Below are 15,513 nucleotides of genomic sequence, written 5' to 3' on the forward strand. Positions count from 1 at the left end.
AAAAACATCAGCTGCATATTAAATTTCTAAGTTTGACTGGGGAGTTTTGAGGTGTTTGGGATAAGGCGTTCCTAATTCCAAATGGTGAAGCAGATCTCGTAGCAGTTCAGCACTCTGAGATGTGTTGACAAATGCCACCTGGAAGGATATTAGTTATGAACTCACAAAATTTGTGAATAAATGTTTGAATGAGAGAAGTGTGTATAAAAAGAAGACTGGAAAGAATTGAAGGACTTGCCAGAGTGCATTTTCAATCACAGAGTCTTTTTTGAATCATTTCTGTGTTAGTTCTTGATAACCCTTGGAGAAAGGCACGTTTTAATACACCTACCCTTCCTAATGTAGATATTTTTATAATTTCTAACTGGGCAGTAATCTTGAAATTTTGTGCTAACAGAAAATGGTGTTATTGCTTGAAAATTTCATTGATTGCTGATAAAAGGTGAATCATTGTACTCTTGCTGCACAGTTTGTGACTTCAACTGAGGTTGATGTCTGGGACAAACTGTCTGTAGTAGTGTTTGGATAGATTTTTACAGTTGTCAATATTAAGGTGGGTTACAATACCAAAATCCTGACTCTTCTTTCTAATGGCTACCTTTGTCAAAAGGGGAGTAAATTAAATGACTGAGTCTGTTCCAGAATAGATATAACTTGGTACATATCAAGGCTGGGAAAATCCCAAGAATGTTTCAAAGCTGGTTTAGTTTGTCCTAATTTGTTCCTTTTATCCTCTTAGTACAGAGAGAATGTATTGATCTCACAAGTTAATGAAAAGCCTGAAAAAAAAGTCTCCAGAGAGTCTTTCCAATGGCTTTCAAACACATTACAGCCAATTAGGAAACTGAGGTCACCATGGTCACTGGTGGCCAGAGCCAGCCTGAGAGTGCAAGAGGGACCTGTACTCAGGGTGGACTTGCACCTTCCACCTGGCTTTGCTTTTTCTGAAGGCTCTCTGTAGCTGCAGTTGCTCACTAATTGCACACTTTGGCTCTCCTTTTGTCATATTTCTGGCATGTGGTGACACCAGCATTCTGATTATATTCTAATTAAGAATAATTCATGGACTCCAACAGCATGTCTTGGCAGCTGGGATCTTGCTGGGGAAAGAGGTTTGCAAGAAGGGAATCCAGTTGTGTAGGCTGGTGTTTGCAAGAGGTCACCTCTTTAATAAAATTCCTTGGACAGCAACTTGTATTTTGTAAGTGATAATAAAAGAGCAAAGGCCACTTTGGGAACCTGGGTTGTATGTAATTTTATGATATTAGGCCTGATGACATAATTTTTATTTTCTCCTGACTTTTGAGATGGCTTCTGTAATGCTGTAACAAGTTGGCTGTTGAACTGCAGAGAGTAGGCCCTGTTCAAAGCCAGTTCAGGCTGGAAGGGGGTTATATTTTGGTAATGAACTGCTTTGAGCATAGTATAACTGTTAGAATATTCTCCAAATAGATCTGAAATTAAATGTAAAATTAGGTAATTTTTTCATTTAAAGAAATATTGTAATAATAAGCTTAATACAAAATGTGGTGTCACAGACTCCAGGATTTTGCTGAGAAGTTAGAACCGTAATTCTTTAGTAAATTATTTTGGGGGGGGTCAGGTAGGGCATGTTTGTTCTATCAGAAAGTAGTGGCTTTCTTGGACAAGTCTTGCTGTCATGCTTATTGTTTGTGTATGTCTGTTCTTTGTCTGCCAGAACTCTATTATTGCACCAGTGCTGAACCTGCAGCAGCCCCCCAGCCTCGGATACTTTTCTGCTGGAGGGGCTGGTGAGATCCAGTGTGCAAGAGCAGCTTATCCAGAGCCACTCTGGGAAGTGCATTGCTCAAACTGTCTTATCCACCTTTGTGCTCTTTATTTGTTTCTCTCCCCTGCTGCTTCAGGGGGATCAGCTGTGTGTTGCCAATTAGGCTCATCAGCATTGTCAATAACAGATGTGGAGCTCCTGGTAATCCTCCACCCTTGTTAGTGGACTGCAAGGGCTTCTGTCTGTTTGTGATGAGATTTAACCCTTATCCCCTACAGGGAGCCAAGTCACTCTGTCAAAGACCAAGAGTCATTTTATTCTGGTCTGTATTTTAAGGGTTCTTTTACAACTATCTTAGTCCCAGTTGGTTTGATTAGTCTTTGGTTTTGGCTGTGGGTTCCAGCTTGCAGGAAAACATAATTAACTTCATCACAAATCAATATGAAAATGATATTTGAAGAACTCTGCTTCGAGCTAAAGGTAATTGCAAGAAGTTTCATTATCTGTCAAGTAGATTATTTGGACATGTTTTGAAATGCAAACTGCAAGCAAACTTTTCAGTTACCAGCCAGCATGTCATTACAGGACAGACCTGGAAATGTGTTCATTAGACAGGATGCTCAAAGATTTCAGCTTTTGCACACTTACCGTCACTTTTGCTCAAGGCAACCCCTCAATGCATGTTCTTTATTTATTCCAAGATGAGGCAACTTCAGTGCTTGTGCTACAGTGACTCTGCTCCTCCCAGGGGAATGATTCTGTTTAGGGAGAATGTCACACTTGGTAACTTCTGCAAACAAGTAGAACTCAAAGTGGTCTAGACTGTAAATTTGCTCCTGTGAAAAGCTGTCTTGCAGTGTACAGCTTTCTTGAAAGAGCAAGTTCTAACTAACCTTAACAGTTTTTGCCATCTTACTAATGGCTGGAGCTGTTGGTCTAAACATGCCCCAGTGCCTGTAGGTAAATAAGGAACCTATAGAATTGTACTCTGGCCACTAAACAGGAGTGGGTGAGTGTCATGGCAGAGTGCTTGTGTTTCCTCTTTGAGCTCAAGAATAAAATTGGAGAAATGCTACAATAATGAGACTAAATCACTGTCTAATTACTAATAGTGTTAAGATAAATATTTAGCATCTGAAGTTACTCTCTCATGAGCAACCTCTACAGAGTGACACATAAAAATATTTATGTACATGATGCTATAGACCCTTGAAACTCTGAACCAAACAAGTAAACAAAATCTCAGCTGAGTGTTTTGTGAGCCACTTGCTGGTCTGAGCAGCAGCCAATCACAGGACAATGCTAGTAAGCCTCTACCTTTAGGTGCCAGTGACAATAAGTCAAGAATGTGAAAAAGCATAGCACAAAATTGGAATTTAATTTCAGAAGGTATCCTAATTTTTTTTTTTTTTTTTTGATTTGGCAAAGACTGTATGAGAGCCTGAGGCACAATTTCTATCAGGAAGATGAATTATAGTGCTAGAAAAATACATACTGATCTGAAATGAGCTAAGAGTATTTGACTTGTCCGAATTGCAGCATTGAATAATGATCTTGTTCTCACCAGTAGTATTCTTGGTGCATTTAAATATTGAGATTGTAAGTGTTTTCTGGGATACCTTAAAGTCTGAACTCAGATTGAAGCAAAGCGCTTCACTGATGCATTTTTTTCATTAATCAATGCAATTGTTTTTTTCAAAGCTGAACAGAACATCCCAAGCTTTTGTTCTACTCAGAAATTTTAGTAGAAATTTAAATACCAATAACAGATTTGCTTCACAATACCATGGCTGATGGATTATTGATTAATAACCAAGTTTTTAATCCTCTGGATATTGAGAATATTATGAAGCCATTACACTGATAGGAGTGCATTCCATCTCTTTTGTCATTAGCAAGTTACAAATTATTTTACTTTGGTGCTTTGTCAGCAAATTCTGTTGAAATTACATTTGCACAAGTTAACGCCTACAACAAATTCTTGAAGTGAGTTATGAATCACTTGAAATTGATCTACCAAAATATGAATATCGATCTAATATCGATATCCAACTGAGACGGACAAAAACTCTCTAACAGTTTAGAGTTAGAAAATGTATGTTTTATTTGGCACCAGGCACTGTGTGGGATAGCTCCCTAAGGTGCAGGGCCCTGACACAAGCAAACACGATACCTTTTATTTCCAAATATGATGATGATCCAAAATACAAATGCATATTCACAACGTTAACACCTCCCATTCTCCGCTTCGCATGGAAATGAGCTTAAATGTCATTAAGCATGCATAGTGTGTGTCCTGATTTGAGTCGGTGGTCTTGAATTGGGTCAGTGGTCCTAAAATGATGAAGCAACTCATCTTCCTCATTTTGACCTTTTTGCCTCTCTGAATTTTAACAATCCTAATTATTTAGTGACCTCTAAGTTTCCTCTTGCATGACTTTTGGACAGGTTCCCACAAAGGGAGGAAATTGGTAATTGTCCTTGTTGCCTACACCAACTTATCAATGTTTCTATTCCTCATTCTAAGCACAGCTAAGCAAATATGCAAATGACAGATCATCACTTATTTGGTAATCAGTTACTAACATCTTAAAACCCATTTCAGGTCCAGCTCTCTTAACTATTTTAATTAACTCTCACTGGGCCCAAATTCTTTCCTATTCCCACTAATCTCAACACAGGTAGCCCCTGTAACTCAAATCTTTATGTTTCTTCTAAATCTGTGTTTCAAAATGAGCTGTTATCAATTGGTGAGTGCTTAGGAGTTTGTACTTGAATTCTGTCTGAGGGGAGACCCTAGGTCTTCTGGAAAGTAACTTATAAGCGTTAGATCTTAAAAAGGAGTTTAACATAATATTCTGTACAAGGATGAGTTCGTTCTCAATGATTATTTTCCTGTCTATTTTGCTGACTCCATTGGGACCTGTGGGAAAGGCATTTCGTGGAAAAACGTACACTGGGATGAATGCGCAGGTCTAGTTATGTCACTCTGCAGATTGGCAGAACGGGAGTTTCTGAAGGATATTAAGTTAAAGCAAAAAGTGTCAACTGCACATGGACTGTGCAGATACAGCTTCCACAATCAAAAGTCACAAACTCTTTCCTAAATTAGGATTAAATCACAATTGCTGCATAGCCCTGTGTGTTGATTTTTACTTTCTTTGTATGTCTGAAGTGGATTTTCATTTACTCCTGCTATCAGTTCCTGAGTTGATATCTTTGGGTTTCCCATGGCAACAGATTTCTTTGTGACTGAGCAAGTATCATTTTCTTGCTTTGGGTGTTAGCTAAGGTATGAATGCAGAGCCTCAAACAAAGAGCTGGTAAAATACAGTTTTCAAGGAGTTCTTTCTTTGAACTTTAACTGTTGTGCTTGTTGGTTTGGTTTTTTTTAAAGCATTAAATTTGGGTATGATTTCTTATCCATATAGAGCATGTAAATACTGCAAGGTTTGATAGTAAGAGTTTTTGTAAGCAAAATGCCTTTGGTGCTTGAGATCAGAATCATTGTGGAAAGTTGAATGAATAGCTCAACTTGGTGGTTTGTTTATTGCTTTTGTGCTTGGCTTGTGATCACTTAAACACTTGGGATGGACTGTGATACTAATTACAGTAAATACAACTATTCTTCTCTCTTCATAGAAATATCTAATTTTATCTTCACTTTTGTAGGTGATTTCTGTGGAAAGGACACTCTTTGCCCAATAAGTTCAGTTATTATAAGATTAGCTGTGTCCACTATTTTTGTCCTGATACAAGCATTTTTTTATCCCCAGGAATTACATTCACAAAATGTGAGATGCATCCTAAAGAGCAGAAGGCTCTCTTCCAAGAGACATGATGTTGACAGAAACATGTTGTAGTAAGGAATTAATCTTTACTTTTTCTGATTTATTATGTATAATAACACCCCCAGGAAACAACAGTGAGTAGCTGGACTGCTGCAACTTCAAGCATCCAAACCAATCAGATGTAAGGCTGATACAGCTGTCTGTCTCATCATTAACAATCAGTCAGAAATCAAAGCAAGCACAAAGGCAATATTTCACTGCCATGGATTTCTGCTTTGATGAAAACACACATTCTTTTGATAGGAATTTCTTATTACTACAACCCTATGAGATCTGGAATATTTACATTATTCAGAACAATTTGACTGTGCTGTAGATAGCTGCTGGAGTCAAGTTCTAGTTCACTTACTCTGAGTGGCATGATCTGCCAAGCTGGTCTTTCAACAAAAAGCCATAGGTGCAAGTAGTTCTCTGCTAATATTTGTTCAATGAAAAGGAAATAGTTTTTTAAAATAAAAGAAAAAAAAAAACCAACCAAGAAAAAGAAGCTCTTCATGTATTTTTTATTTTTAGTAGAACAAAATAGTATCTCTAACAAAGAGCCAGAAGCAGATAGTGATGAAATCACTAGGAAGCACTTTATATGACACTGTTGAAGTTAGACAGAAGCCAATTTTGTGCAGTCTTTCAGCCCTGAAAATTGCAAAAACCTATTGCAAATACCCCTCGACCATCCAGTCACTTGATTTTTCTTCTACTGTCTTCTACCACAATATTAACCCAGTGTACGTATGTTACTAAGAACATGGAGCTGTGGTACAGCTCATTCTGAAAACGTGAACTTGTTCCTATTTTTGTGTCATACTCTGCCTTTATTCTGTCATTTGTAATGTAGAGATTGGAAATGAATGAGTTTGACTATACTTGTTTAAGTGCCAAGATATTTTCCCACTTTTGAGTCAATGTGCTGTAGCTCTTTGATAAGCAATATCAAAGTGCATTTTGTTAATTCATTACTCTCCACAAGGTTTAATGTTTCCTGCTCTGCAGCTGTATTCCTTAAGCCTGTCTTACCTCTCTCTGACTTCTGACACATGAGAAATAGGAACCTATCATTTTAGTCAATTGGTTAGTTGTTAAACAAGATGGATATTGTTTGAATAACTTTGTCAATACTGTTCTGTTTTAAAAATGAAGGAACTGTACAAAACCTGGGAGAAGAGTAGCAATGAACTGTAAAATGTGAAACCCAGACTTAAAAATATTTATAAAAAGTCATACCTGTTGGCTCAGATGGACAATACTCGCTACGTGCTGGTTTCCATGTGCACAGTGTGGATGGTCACGCAATGTGGATAAGATCAATCTTTGAAGCGGCCTGAAATATTATACTTTTGTCCAAGAATTAGTTAATTTGCTGTTTCCTTTTCTTGTTCTTCTTTAAATTGTGATTTGCAAAAAGGTGCACAAAGTCGTCAAACAAACCCACCAGTAAGCATAACATTTGTCAGGCAGTAATCACTGCCAGTATTTGAAGGATGACATTATTGCAAATGGAACTAACAATGGTTGAATTAGCACTGAGGAACTCTTAGTTGCAAGGCATTTATTCTTCATCAGGATGTAAAATTGGAAAGGCATCTCTTCACATGGTCATTTTGTATAGTAGATATTAAATAGCTATTTATTTAGACTAAAACTTGGGTACAGCACAAAAGCCCTCATCAACTCTATTTTTAGGTAATATTGTATGATTGATAAAGCATGATATTGATAATTCATCACAATAAGAAAAAGGATTAAAATCTTTGTTTAATAAGATTATTTTTCATCATGTATTGAATTATGAGAACTCAACATCATAAATCTTTGTTAGAGAGGGAGGATATTTCCTTTGCAGGTCTGCTGATCAGATTTCTGCAAAATTGTTGATGTGTTAGAAAACGATTAAAAGAATAGAAGTACCAAATAGTCGCCTTCAAAATTGTGTAATTGGACCCAGCTTGCTTAGGTTGCCAATAAACTACTGCAGGACTACAATTCTGTGTGGAGCCTGGTTTTAAAAATGTGTGGTTGCAAGGAGAAGACTTCTTTCAAAGCACCAGTGTAAAATTTTCATTCCCAAGGACTTTAATCAGCAATCCTCTAGGTAGTGGTCAATTGTAGTTTAAAGAGTTTTTATCACCATTTGACTATTAGAGCATGTTCAGTTTTGCTTATGTAAGAGGTTTTGGGCAAACTGGAACACTTTCCTTTTAAGTTTGGAGATGAAGCTCTGGATTAGAGCCTTCAAATTGTATAAGAGATGCTGCATTTCTCATACTGCTCTTGTATTGTGCTTGTAAGAACAAAGGTAGGAAAGAACTTGGAGGTTTTTTGGTTTTTATTAGCCTATAACAGATTTAAGAAATTCACATCTAAATATATCCAACTACTTAGAGAAGCCACTTCCATTATTTTATACAGATTTTCATACACGTTTTTTGCCTCTTAAATATGGAGCACTTCTTTATCAAGCAGCAGGAAGCTTTATAGTGTTTTGCACCAGTCATTTTAGTGTTACCATAAAACCTCCTTTCCCCTTACACCTATAAAACTCATAATTTGCTGCAAGCTCAGTGGACCTGCTTGTAATATTATTTTAGGTTTAGTCTTTACCATGAGCCCAGTGAGCAGATTTACTATGGAAAATGAGACTATAGGTTGAGTGGGAATTTTTTGAGAGTTGCTTCAGGGACAAAAGTTTTTTGCTGTTACATGTATTTCTACTTGATACTATGTTTACAAAGTAATCAGGCTTTAAAAATGATTAAGTTTATTAGTCCATCATCAAACTAGTGTTTTGAAGAAGAAATTACAGTAATTGACATCAGTGTAATCCTCTGTGACTTTGTTTATATGGAGCGTTATGATTTATAAAGAAGTGTTTATGAGAATGCTTTTTGAGGTGCCTGAGAAATGCAGACCTACAAAATGCTCAGGCCTGGATGATGTACCTTGACATTCATTTCAGAGTAAAAAACTTTGATATAGCAATTAGAAATAAACTGAGTGGCTCTGTTATCCCTGGCAATCTGAAATTAATTTAGTGCATTAGTTCATTATAGCTTTACTTTCACATTTAAATATCAAAAATGTAGTAATTGTATTTGCAGATCAGCTTTGTGTTTTTCTGCTTTCTGTGATACATGGGCAGCTGTCATTGCTAATCTCAAGGAAATGTAATCAGAGAGAGTTTAATTTCTTTTATTTACAGCATTTGCAGCTTTTTTGCTATAGTAACAAAAGCCTTATGAAGCCTTTTGTCTCTGGATCTCAAAACTATATACATGATGACCTACCCTTGAACCACAGCTATGCAATGTTTTTCCATGGCAAAAGGTTCTCTATTGTAAATGAGTAAACCAACTGAGTTTTTTGACATTTATGAAAGGAGAGGAGGGAGAAAGCACAGCTTGGTTCCATTAGAAAAGGACAATTCCATTTTAAGTATTGGTTTTGAATAGATTTGGGAACTTAAAGTTCAACTCTGCACTGAAAGCTGTCTCTTAATGCAGGTTGATTGCAAGAATGAAGCTCTGGAGGTGAATTGTGGGGGGGACAAGCAGAGGCAGTGCTCATTCAGGGTCCCTTCAGTGCTGCAATCTGCCTCACCATGGCAGGAACCACAGTGCCTTCACTTCAACATGTCCTTTGATGGTATTTGCACACATAATCAGATAAATTATACCTTTGACTTACTGTATTTAGGGTAACAGGCCCAACTTGGTCATGCCATTACTGAAACAAGCTTTACATTAATTGCTGTTTGGGTCCTTAAATTGATTATGTGCTTTGACAGTCAGCTTGGAGACCCTTAGTTTACCATTAAGACTTGTCCTTGTAATCTAAAGAGGCCTCTTATTCATGCCTGTTACTGTAACGTCCCATTCCTAAACGAACTGCTGCCCTTTGGGGCCAGAACTAAATTCTTGAAAATACTTGAACTGAAAACTTCCAGTTTTGAATAAATTCCTGTGAATAACTCAAGTAGCTGTTATGCTACTTAAGTAACTGCAGCTGGTTTCATATTCTCCTGCTTCTTTTGCTTGCAGTACCATAATTTTTAAGCAAATCTATTGAACATTACTTGCTAAAACATCTAGCTGGAGCAAAAATAATATATTGCCTGAAGAATTTGCCTTATTTAGGACATCTAATTTAGACAGCAAAGTAAGGAGCCTCAGCTTCACAAATAGTCAAAGGAGTCTGAGAAAAACTACTCCATTAATTTAATGTTATGATTACCCATGTGTTATTTCCAGCCTTCAGTGGATCCTAACATGAGGACTTACACATCTAGTTAAATCATGCATTCCCTTACAGAATGGGTGTTCCAATGCCTGCAGTTTATTTTTTTTCCTCTATCTTTAAATGAACATCAAGTATCCACACCTCACCATTTGGCTGTAAAGCAGCATCTTCCCTGACAACAGTCCCCTTCAGCTATTTCCAAGCCCCCTGAAAGAACTCTGGGGCAAGGTCTCTGGACTATATCTTTTTTAATGTTCTTGGACAATGTATTTTATCTGTATTTATTTCTGCTTGAGCCCATCCAAAGACTACTTTTCATATTTCCTGAAAAGTACATTGCAATTGCTCTGCTTCTATGTTCCTGAATTTTGTATTTGTTATCAGTAAGGATTTTTTCTCTTTTCCTGCTGTAAGCTAAAGTTGGGGCCCCAATAAAGAAACAACTGATCAACTGATTGTGGAAATTAAGAAGGGGAATTGAATTTTCTTTTTTTTTTTTTTTTTTTTGTCATCATAAAAGATAATTGTTGCCTTTGTTACTGTAGGACAAGGGACCAGTCTGCCCTGCACTTGAGGGTGCAGGTGCCACTAGGCCGAGCTGGGCTCATGCTTTGGCTGGCTGGGCCATCATCTGTCCCTGTCCCAGGGTGCCAGCACATCTGTCCTGTCCCAGCATGTGGGCTGAGAGCAGTGGCTGCCTGCAAGGGCAGGTGTCTGCCTCTGTGAGCAGGCGTTCCTGCATCTGGGTGCTGTTTGTCACTATAATGAGTTGGCTTCTTACCATCTCATCACTGAATTCCCTTAATGTGCTTGTAACCACCAGTCCCCACATTGTGGCCACAGGCTGATTTATGGGTTCCTGTCCTGCTGACCACTCTGCTGAAGCTTCTTGTGTGCTGCTAAAGCATATGGAATGTTTGACATGGTTTTAAAGCACCTGAACAGTCTAAATATCATGGTGGCCACATTGTGCCTTTTGCCCCAGTGAATAAGATCATCTGCCCCCAACACACCCTTATCCTTTCCTGCATTTCCTGCACTTAGCGAAAAACAATACTGACATTCAAAAAAGAACTTCAGAGTTCCTGAAAGCTATTGGAAAAGACCAGGAGCTGCATATGAAATTTGCTTCATTTGTTGATAAGTGGGTGAAAATGTGCAAGAATAAGATTTCAGGTAACTATTTCCCCCCCTCTGCAGCATAAATAGCCGGCACATTATTTGAATGCTTTACTTTTGACTTTCATCCACAGGACCCTCCTCTTAGAGGAGACTTCTGTCTGATTGTTTATTAATTATTCCTTCAAAAATATCTTTTTACTCCAGCTGGTTTATTTCTAAGCTGCTTCTAAATGCAGCTTATAATTTTAAAGCCCAATAAAATGGGCATACAAATATGAACATTTGTTAGAGAATTTAAATTTTTAACAAGGTTTTCACTTGTCAGTTTCCTTACCTGGATTTTCCTTGGTGATATTCCCAGGGGAGACGCTGTTACATGAAGGGCACTACTTTGCTCAAAAAGGCTGAATACTGAGGATGACAGTTCTCTACTGAGTTCCTCCAGACAGTGTTAACAATACTGCTGCAAGCAATATGTTGGAGAGGGATGGTGCTGCTAAGGCCAGGTGAGGACAGAGCTCCCCAGGCAAACCTGCAGTGCTGTGCAGGTGAGAGCACTCGGTGTTGGCTCAAGCTGATGCTGTCCTTGCAGAGAAAAAAGTGACTGGGACTACTTGGTTTTGACAGACTCCCTTCTTCCCCATCATAAATTTTGGGGGTTTTTGTAAGGAAGATTTTTCTTCTCACAGAGACCATGGTTATTGAGAAACAAAACTTCCCCAGATGTGGTATTTCCATCACGTCCAAACCCACACAAAGTACTAAAGCACACAATTTCAAATTGGCTCACATGAGAGGTGGATGTACTGCAGCATGGCTTTTCAATATATACATTTCCAGTATTGACTTCTTATCAAAATTTTAGTCCAGTTTTCAATCAAAAAATATGTTGTCAGTTGTGTATTAATAAAAAGGTTCTTGAAGGAGAAATGCCAGGTTTCTGTACGGGAAGTGCATTCTCATGGAAAACCTCAGCTGCTCCTTCATTAGCAGATGTGTTTCCTCTTTACCAACAGAGGAATGAAGTTATTTTACTCAGTTTCTCTAGATGCTGAAAGAAATATAATGGACTCTTTACCTATGCCCTTTGGTAGACAACAATACAGTTCATTTCTTCCACAGTTTTGTCATGGACAATATAAACGTGCTAGTGCTTAAACAACTAACTGGAAAATACAACACTGCTGAATATAATGCACTATGAACAGCACAGAATTATACACTAAGGCCTGACATAGATCTGAGTGCAGCTAAGTCGGTGCTGCAGTGCTCCAGGTAATGGTTCAGACTCTGAAAGTGAGAGTAACCAAAGCAACTTGAATTGATTTTGCTTCAAACAGCCCAACTTAAGAGGATAAAATTGAAGGGAAGATAAGTAACACTGTGTTGCACCAATACTTAGTGCTTCTCCAGGGAGCTGCTCCATGTGCATTTGTTGGGAGTAGTTCTGCAGACCATGGCACTTAAATCTGAAAGGTTACTGGCAAGGACTTTGTGCCCAAAAAGTAGCTGGTAGGTATTGTATTTACCTAAATATGAGGAATACAAATGTTTTTAAAAGATTAGGTTTAATTTAACATTTTCTTCTATGTAGAACCCTATGTAGAGGGTTTGTGTGCTTTAGATATGTTTTTCTGTTATGTCTGAGGTTGTTATTAAACTTGCAACTCACCAGGCAGAAGATAGGCAACAGTAATAGTATTCTAAGGGATAGGTAACCACAGCTCTGATTCAGTTAGTAATGTGCAAGAGCAGAAATAATTCAGCTGTTTTGAGTCATGACCTAAAGATATTTCTTACCTGAATAACTGTGGTGTACAGAAAAGACAGACATTCTTTGTAAGTAAGAATTATTAATGCACATTCTATAGGACAGTGTGGATAGTTTAATCTGATTTTGGGGTGTGATAGTAGCAAAAGCACAAATAAGGCTAGATTTTGCCAGGAAAAGAGAGGAGATATGTTAATGGCAAGAGATTAGAGGATGACAGTGAGACTATCTCATCATAACTTAAATTGTTGCTGTTCTTTCCTAAATCTGCAGCCACTTCCACTTCAGATTTCTCTGGGTGCACTCCGGTGTCAGTGAAGTTACTGCTGTGCAACAGATGTTCCAACTCTTTTCTTATACAGCTATGCTTTGTGCATTTCAGCAAAACTGTACTTTGATTTCTTCTTTTATTCCTAGATAAGTCACATCTCTGGGAATGTTTCTAAAGATACTATTTTAAAGGAAATAATAAGAAAAAATGACATTTTGAAATTGCTTTTTTCAATGAAGTAATTTTGCATTGTTTTCTGCTAGTTTTGGGACTGTCCTTATTCCAAATTTTTTTGTTAAGTGAAAGCTAGAGAAGTAATGGAAGGGGGTGAGGAAAACAAACCTTGCTGCTGAATCTCAATCTAAATTTAGTTTCTCTCCTCTTGTCACTGCTGCAGTGTTATATAGGCTGCTTATTGTTAGGGACAGTGCAAGAAAGAACAATCTAATTTCTTACTGAAATGGTTAAGAGTTGCCTTTTTTTTTTTCTCTCCTGTGGAAAGTGCTCAAGCTGGCATAGCAGTCTTAAAGGACCAAAAAGAGTACTGCATTTGTGGATCAATGAGCTAAGTGGAGAAGATAATGAAGAAACTAATTTATGGAATAGAGGAAGTTTATATTATTATGACTGCACACAAGGACAAGTCGGTCCAATGACAATGACAAAATCACCCTTTTGTAGTTCTAAAAGAGATGAGTAGTAGGGTTCATTATTGACAAAAGGCATGGTACCTTAGACTTGCTACAGTAAATTAGTTAATTGTTTGTGCAAATATTGTTTGGGGGTGCCTGCAGAAGGCAGGAACCTTGGAGAGGAGCTGTCCTCAGTGAAACTGCAGGTATTTGCAGAAGTGAAGCTTTGGTGTAAAGAGCTGTAAAACTGCCACAGGGCATAAACAATGTTTGAAATGCATTCAAACACACACTGTGCAATTCACAGTCATGAATTATAAATGTCTTTGTGACCCTTCCTTAGCAAACTGGCCACTGGAGTTAACTGTCATCTAGTCAGGGTTTATGACCCCATGAAAATGTGATGTTGGATTACTTTGTGGTTCTGCAGCCTGGGGGAGCTACCGACAACAGAGGGAAATAATTACACACAGACTTGAAGAGAAGAAAGGAAAGAGCAGCTCTCTAAGTCTCTTTTTATTGCATTAGTCCATTAAGGGGGGAAAAAAGTAACTCCTTTAAATAATAATTAAAGAAAACACTTTAACTGGTGAACAATGAAATTGTCATAGTTGTTTTTTTGTTCCTGTTACAACTTTTGATTCACATGGTGTTAATTTCTTTAATGCTTTGTAAATTAATTATGGCAAACTGGTAAGCTTGTGCCCTTTTCTCAAAAGACGGTAAATGGGCTTCTAATGTTGATAACTTCATTTCTGCAAGGTGATGCTACAGTGACTTCTTCAGCAGAATACAAGTTGATATAGAAACCATAATGTACACCACAAAATGTAGGTTCATAAAAAGAAGAAAGGCCTGTATGTCTGTCTGTGATTATATGTGATAACTTGTGCCTCCCAAAAGTACTGGGGCCTATAGTTTAGTACGCCTCAGATGAGTTGCTTTGTTGAGTACTCCCTCAATCAATGGTGTTTTCTGTGCCTTTACTAGATGGTCTGAGATGTATCTAAAAGTTTCTTCCTAGATAACAAAAGCTTATCATTTATCATTTTGCTAATATTTACAGTATATGAAGCCCAAATTCACTTGGCCCATGCAAATAAGTTGTGAATAAAAATAAAATATAAGAAATAAAAATATTTCTGAGAGTGAATGAGATTTGAAAACTGCCTGGTAAAGCCATCAGCAGCTGCTTTTGCTATGACTATGACACCTCGGGTGGTGTTTGCTCTATAGATCTGACAGTGAGGTGAGCTCTGCAGTATCCCAGCAGAAAGCTGGAGTGTTCTGCAGATTTTACCTGGTAACTAAAAGTGATTTGATCCTGCAGTGGTCATCGTCAAACCAGCCTGACCGTCTTGGACAAATGATTTTAGTCTTTTGGAGCATGTGCCGAGAAGCCAAAGCACTTGTAAAGGAATCCCTGTATTCTGGTTTTTAGACTTGCTCTGCCTTTAGGAGATAAATCCTTTTTGGAAAGTTACCTTGAAGTTCCCCTTGATTCAAGGTAAAAGGCAAGTAAATTATTTATTTCCATAATACCTAGAATACACAGCACAGTTACAAGTTTATAGATGTTGCAGTGAACCATGGCCAAAACCAGGGTCAGCCAGATCAAGTACACCCAAAGGTCCATTGGTTTGATGCTGCCACAGCCCAAATGCTCAGAGCATTCATAAAGCTGTGAAAAATATATAAATCCGTGCCTTACCACTGGCCGCAGCCTTCCCCTCCCCTTATTTCTCATATTTGGTTGTATTTCCAGAGAGTTCTATGTTCTTCGGTTGTTAATTGGTCTTTGTTACCCCTTCTCCCATTTGCTGTAATTCCTTCTCCCCGCTTTGGTAACAGCCCCTGGCTCATGTTCCATTGGTTACTGTGTG

The 15,513-nt window shown here is 37.9% G+C and overlaps 1 long non-coding RNA gene across 5 annotated transcripts in view; it reads left to right on the forward strand.

Annotated features, from left to right (window-relative positions):
* Window positions 1–15,131, forward strand: part of LOC138118004 (uncharacterized) — a 34,014-nt gene extending 18,883 nt beyond the window's left edge. Inside the window, exons 2-5 of one of the 5 annotated variants that reach the window (XR_011154941.1) lie at window positions 11,318–11,462; window positions 12,079–12,468; window positions 13,001–14,460; window positions 14,961–15,131. This is a non-coding gene — a long non-coding RNA (uncharacterized lncRNA). Of the gene's footprint in view, window positions 1–11,317; window positions 11,505–12,078; window positions 12,469–13,000; window positions 14,904–14,960 lie in introns of those variants that run through there. The other 4 variants (XR_011154939.1, XR_011154942.1, XR_011154943.1 and 1 more) reach the window with 4 other exon arrangements.
* The last annotated feature ends 382 nt before the right edge of the window (window positions 15,132–15,513 follow it).

Source organism: Aphelocoma coerulescens, chromosome 13 (genome assembly GCF_041296385.1).
Source record: "Aphelocoma coerulescens isolate FSJ_1873_10779 chromosome 13, UR_Acoe_1.0, whole genome shotgun sequence".
Classification (NCBI taxonomy): Eukaryota; Metazoa; Chordata; class Aves; order Passeriformes; family Corvidae; genus Aphelocoma; species Aphelocoma coerulescens.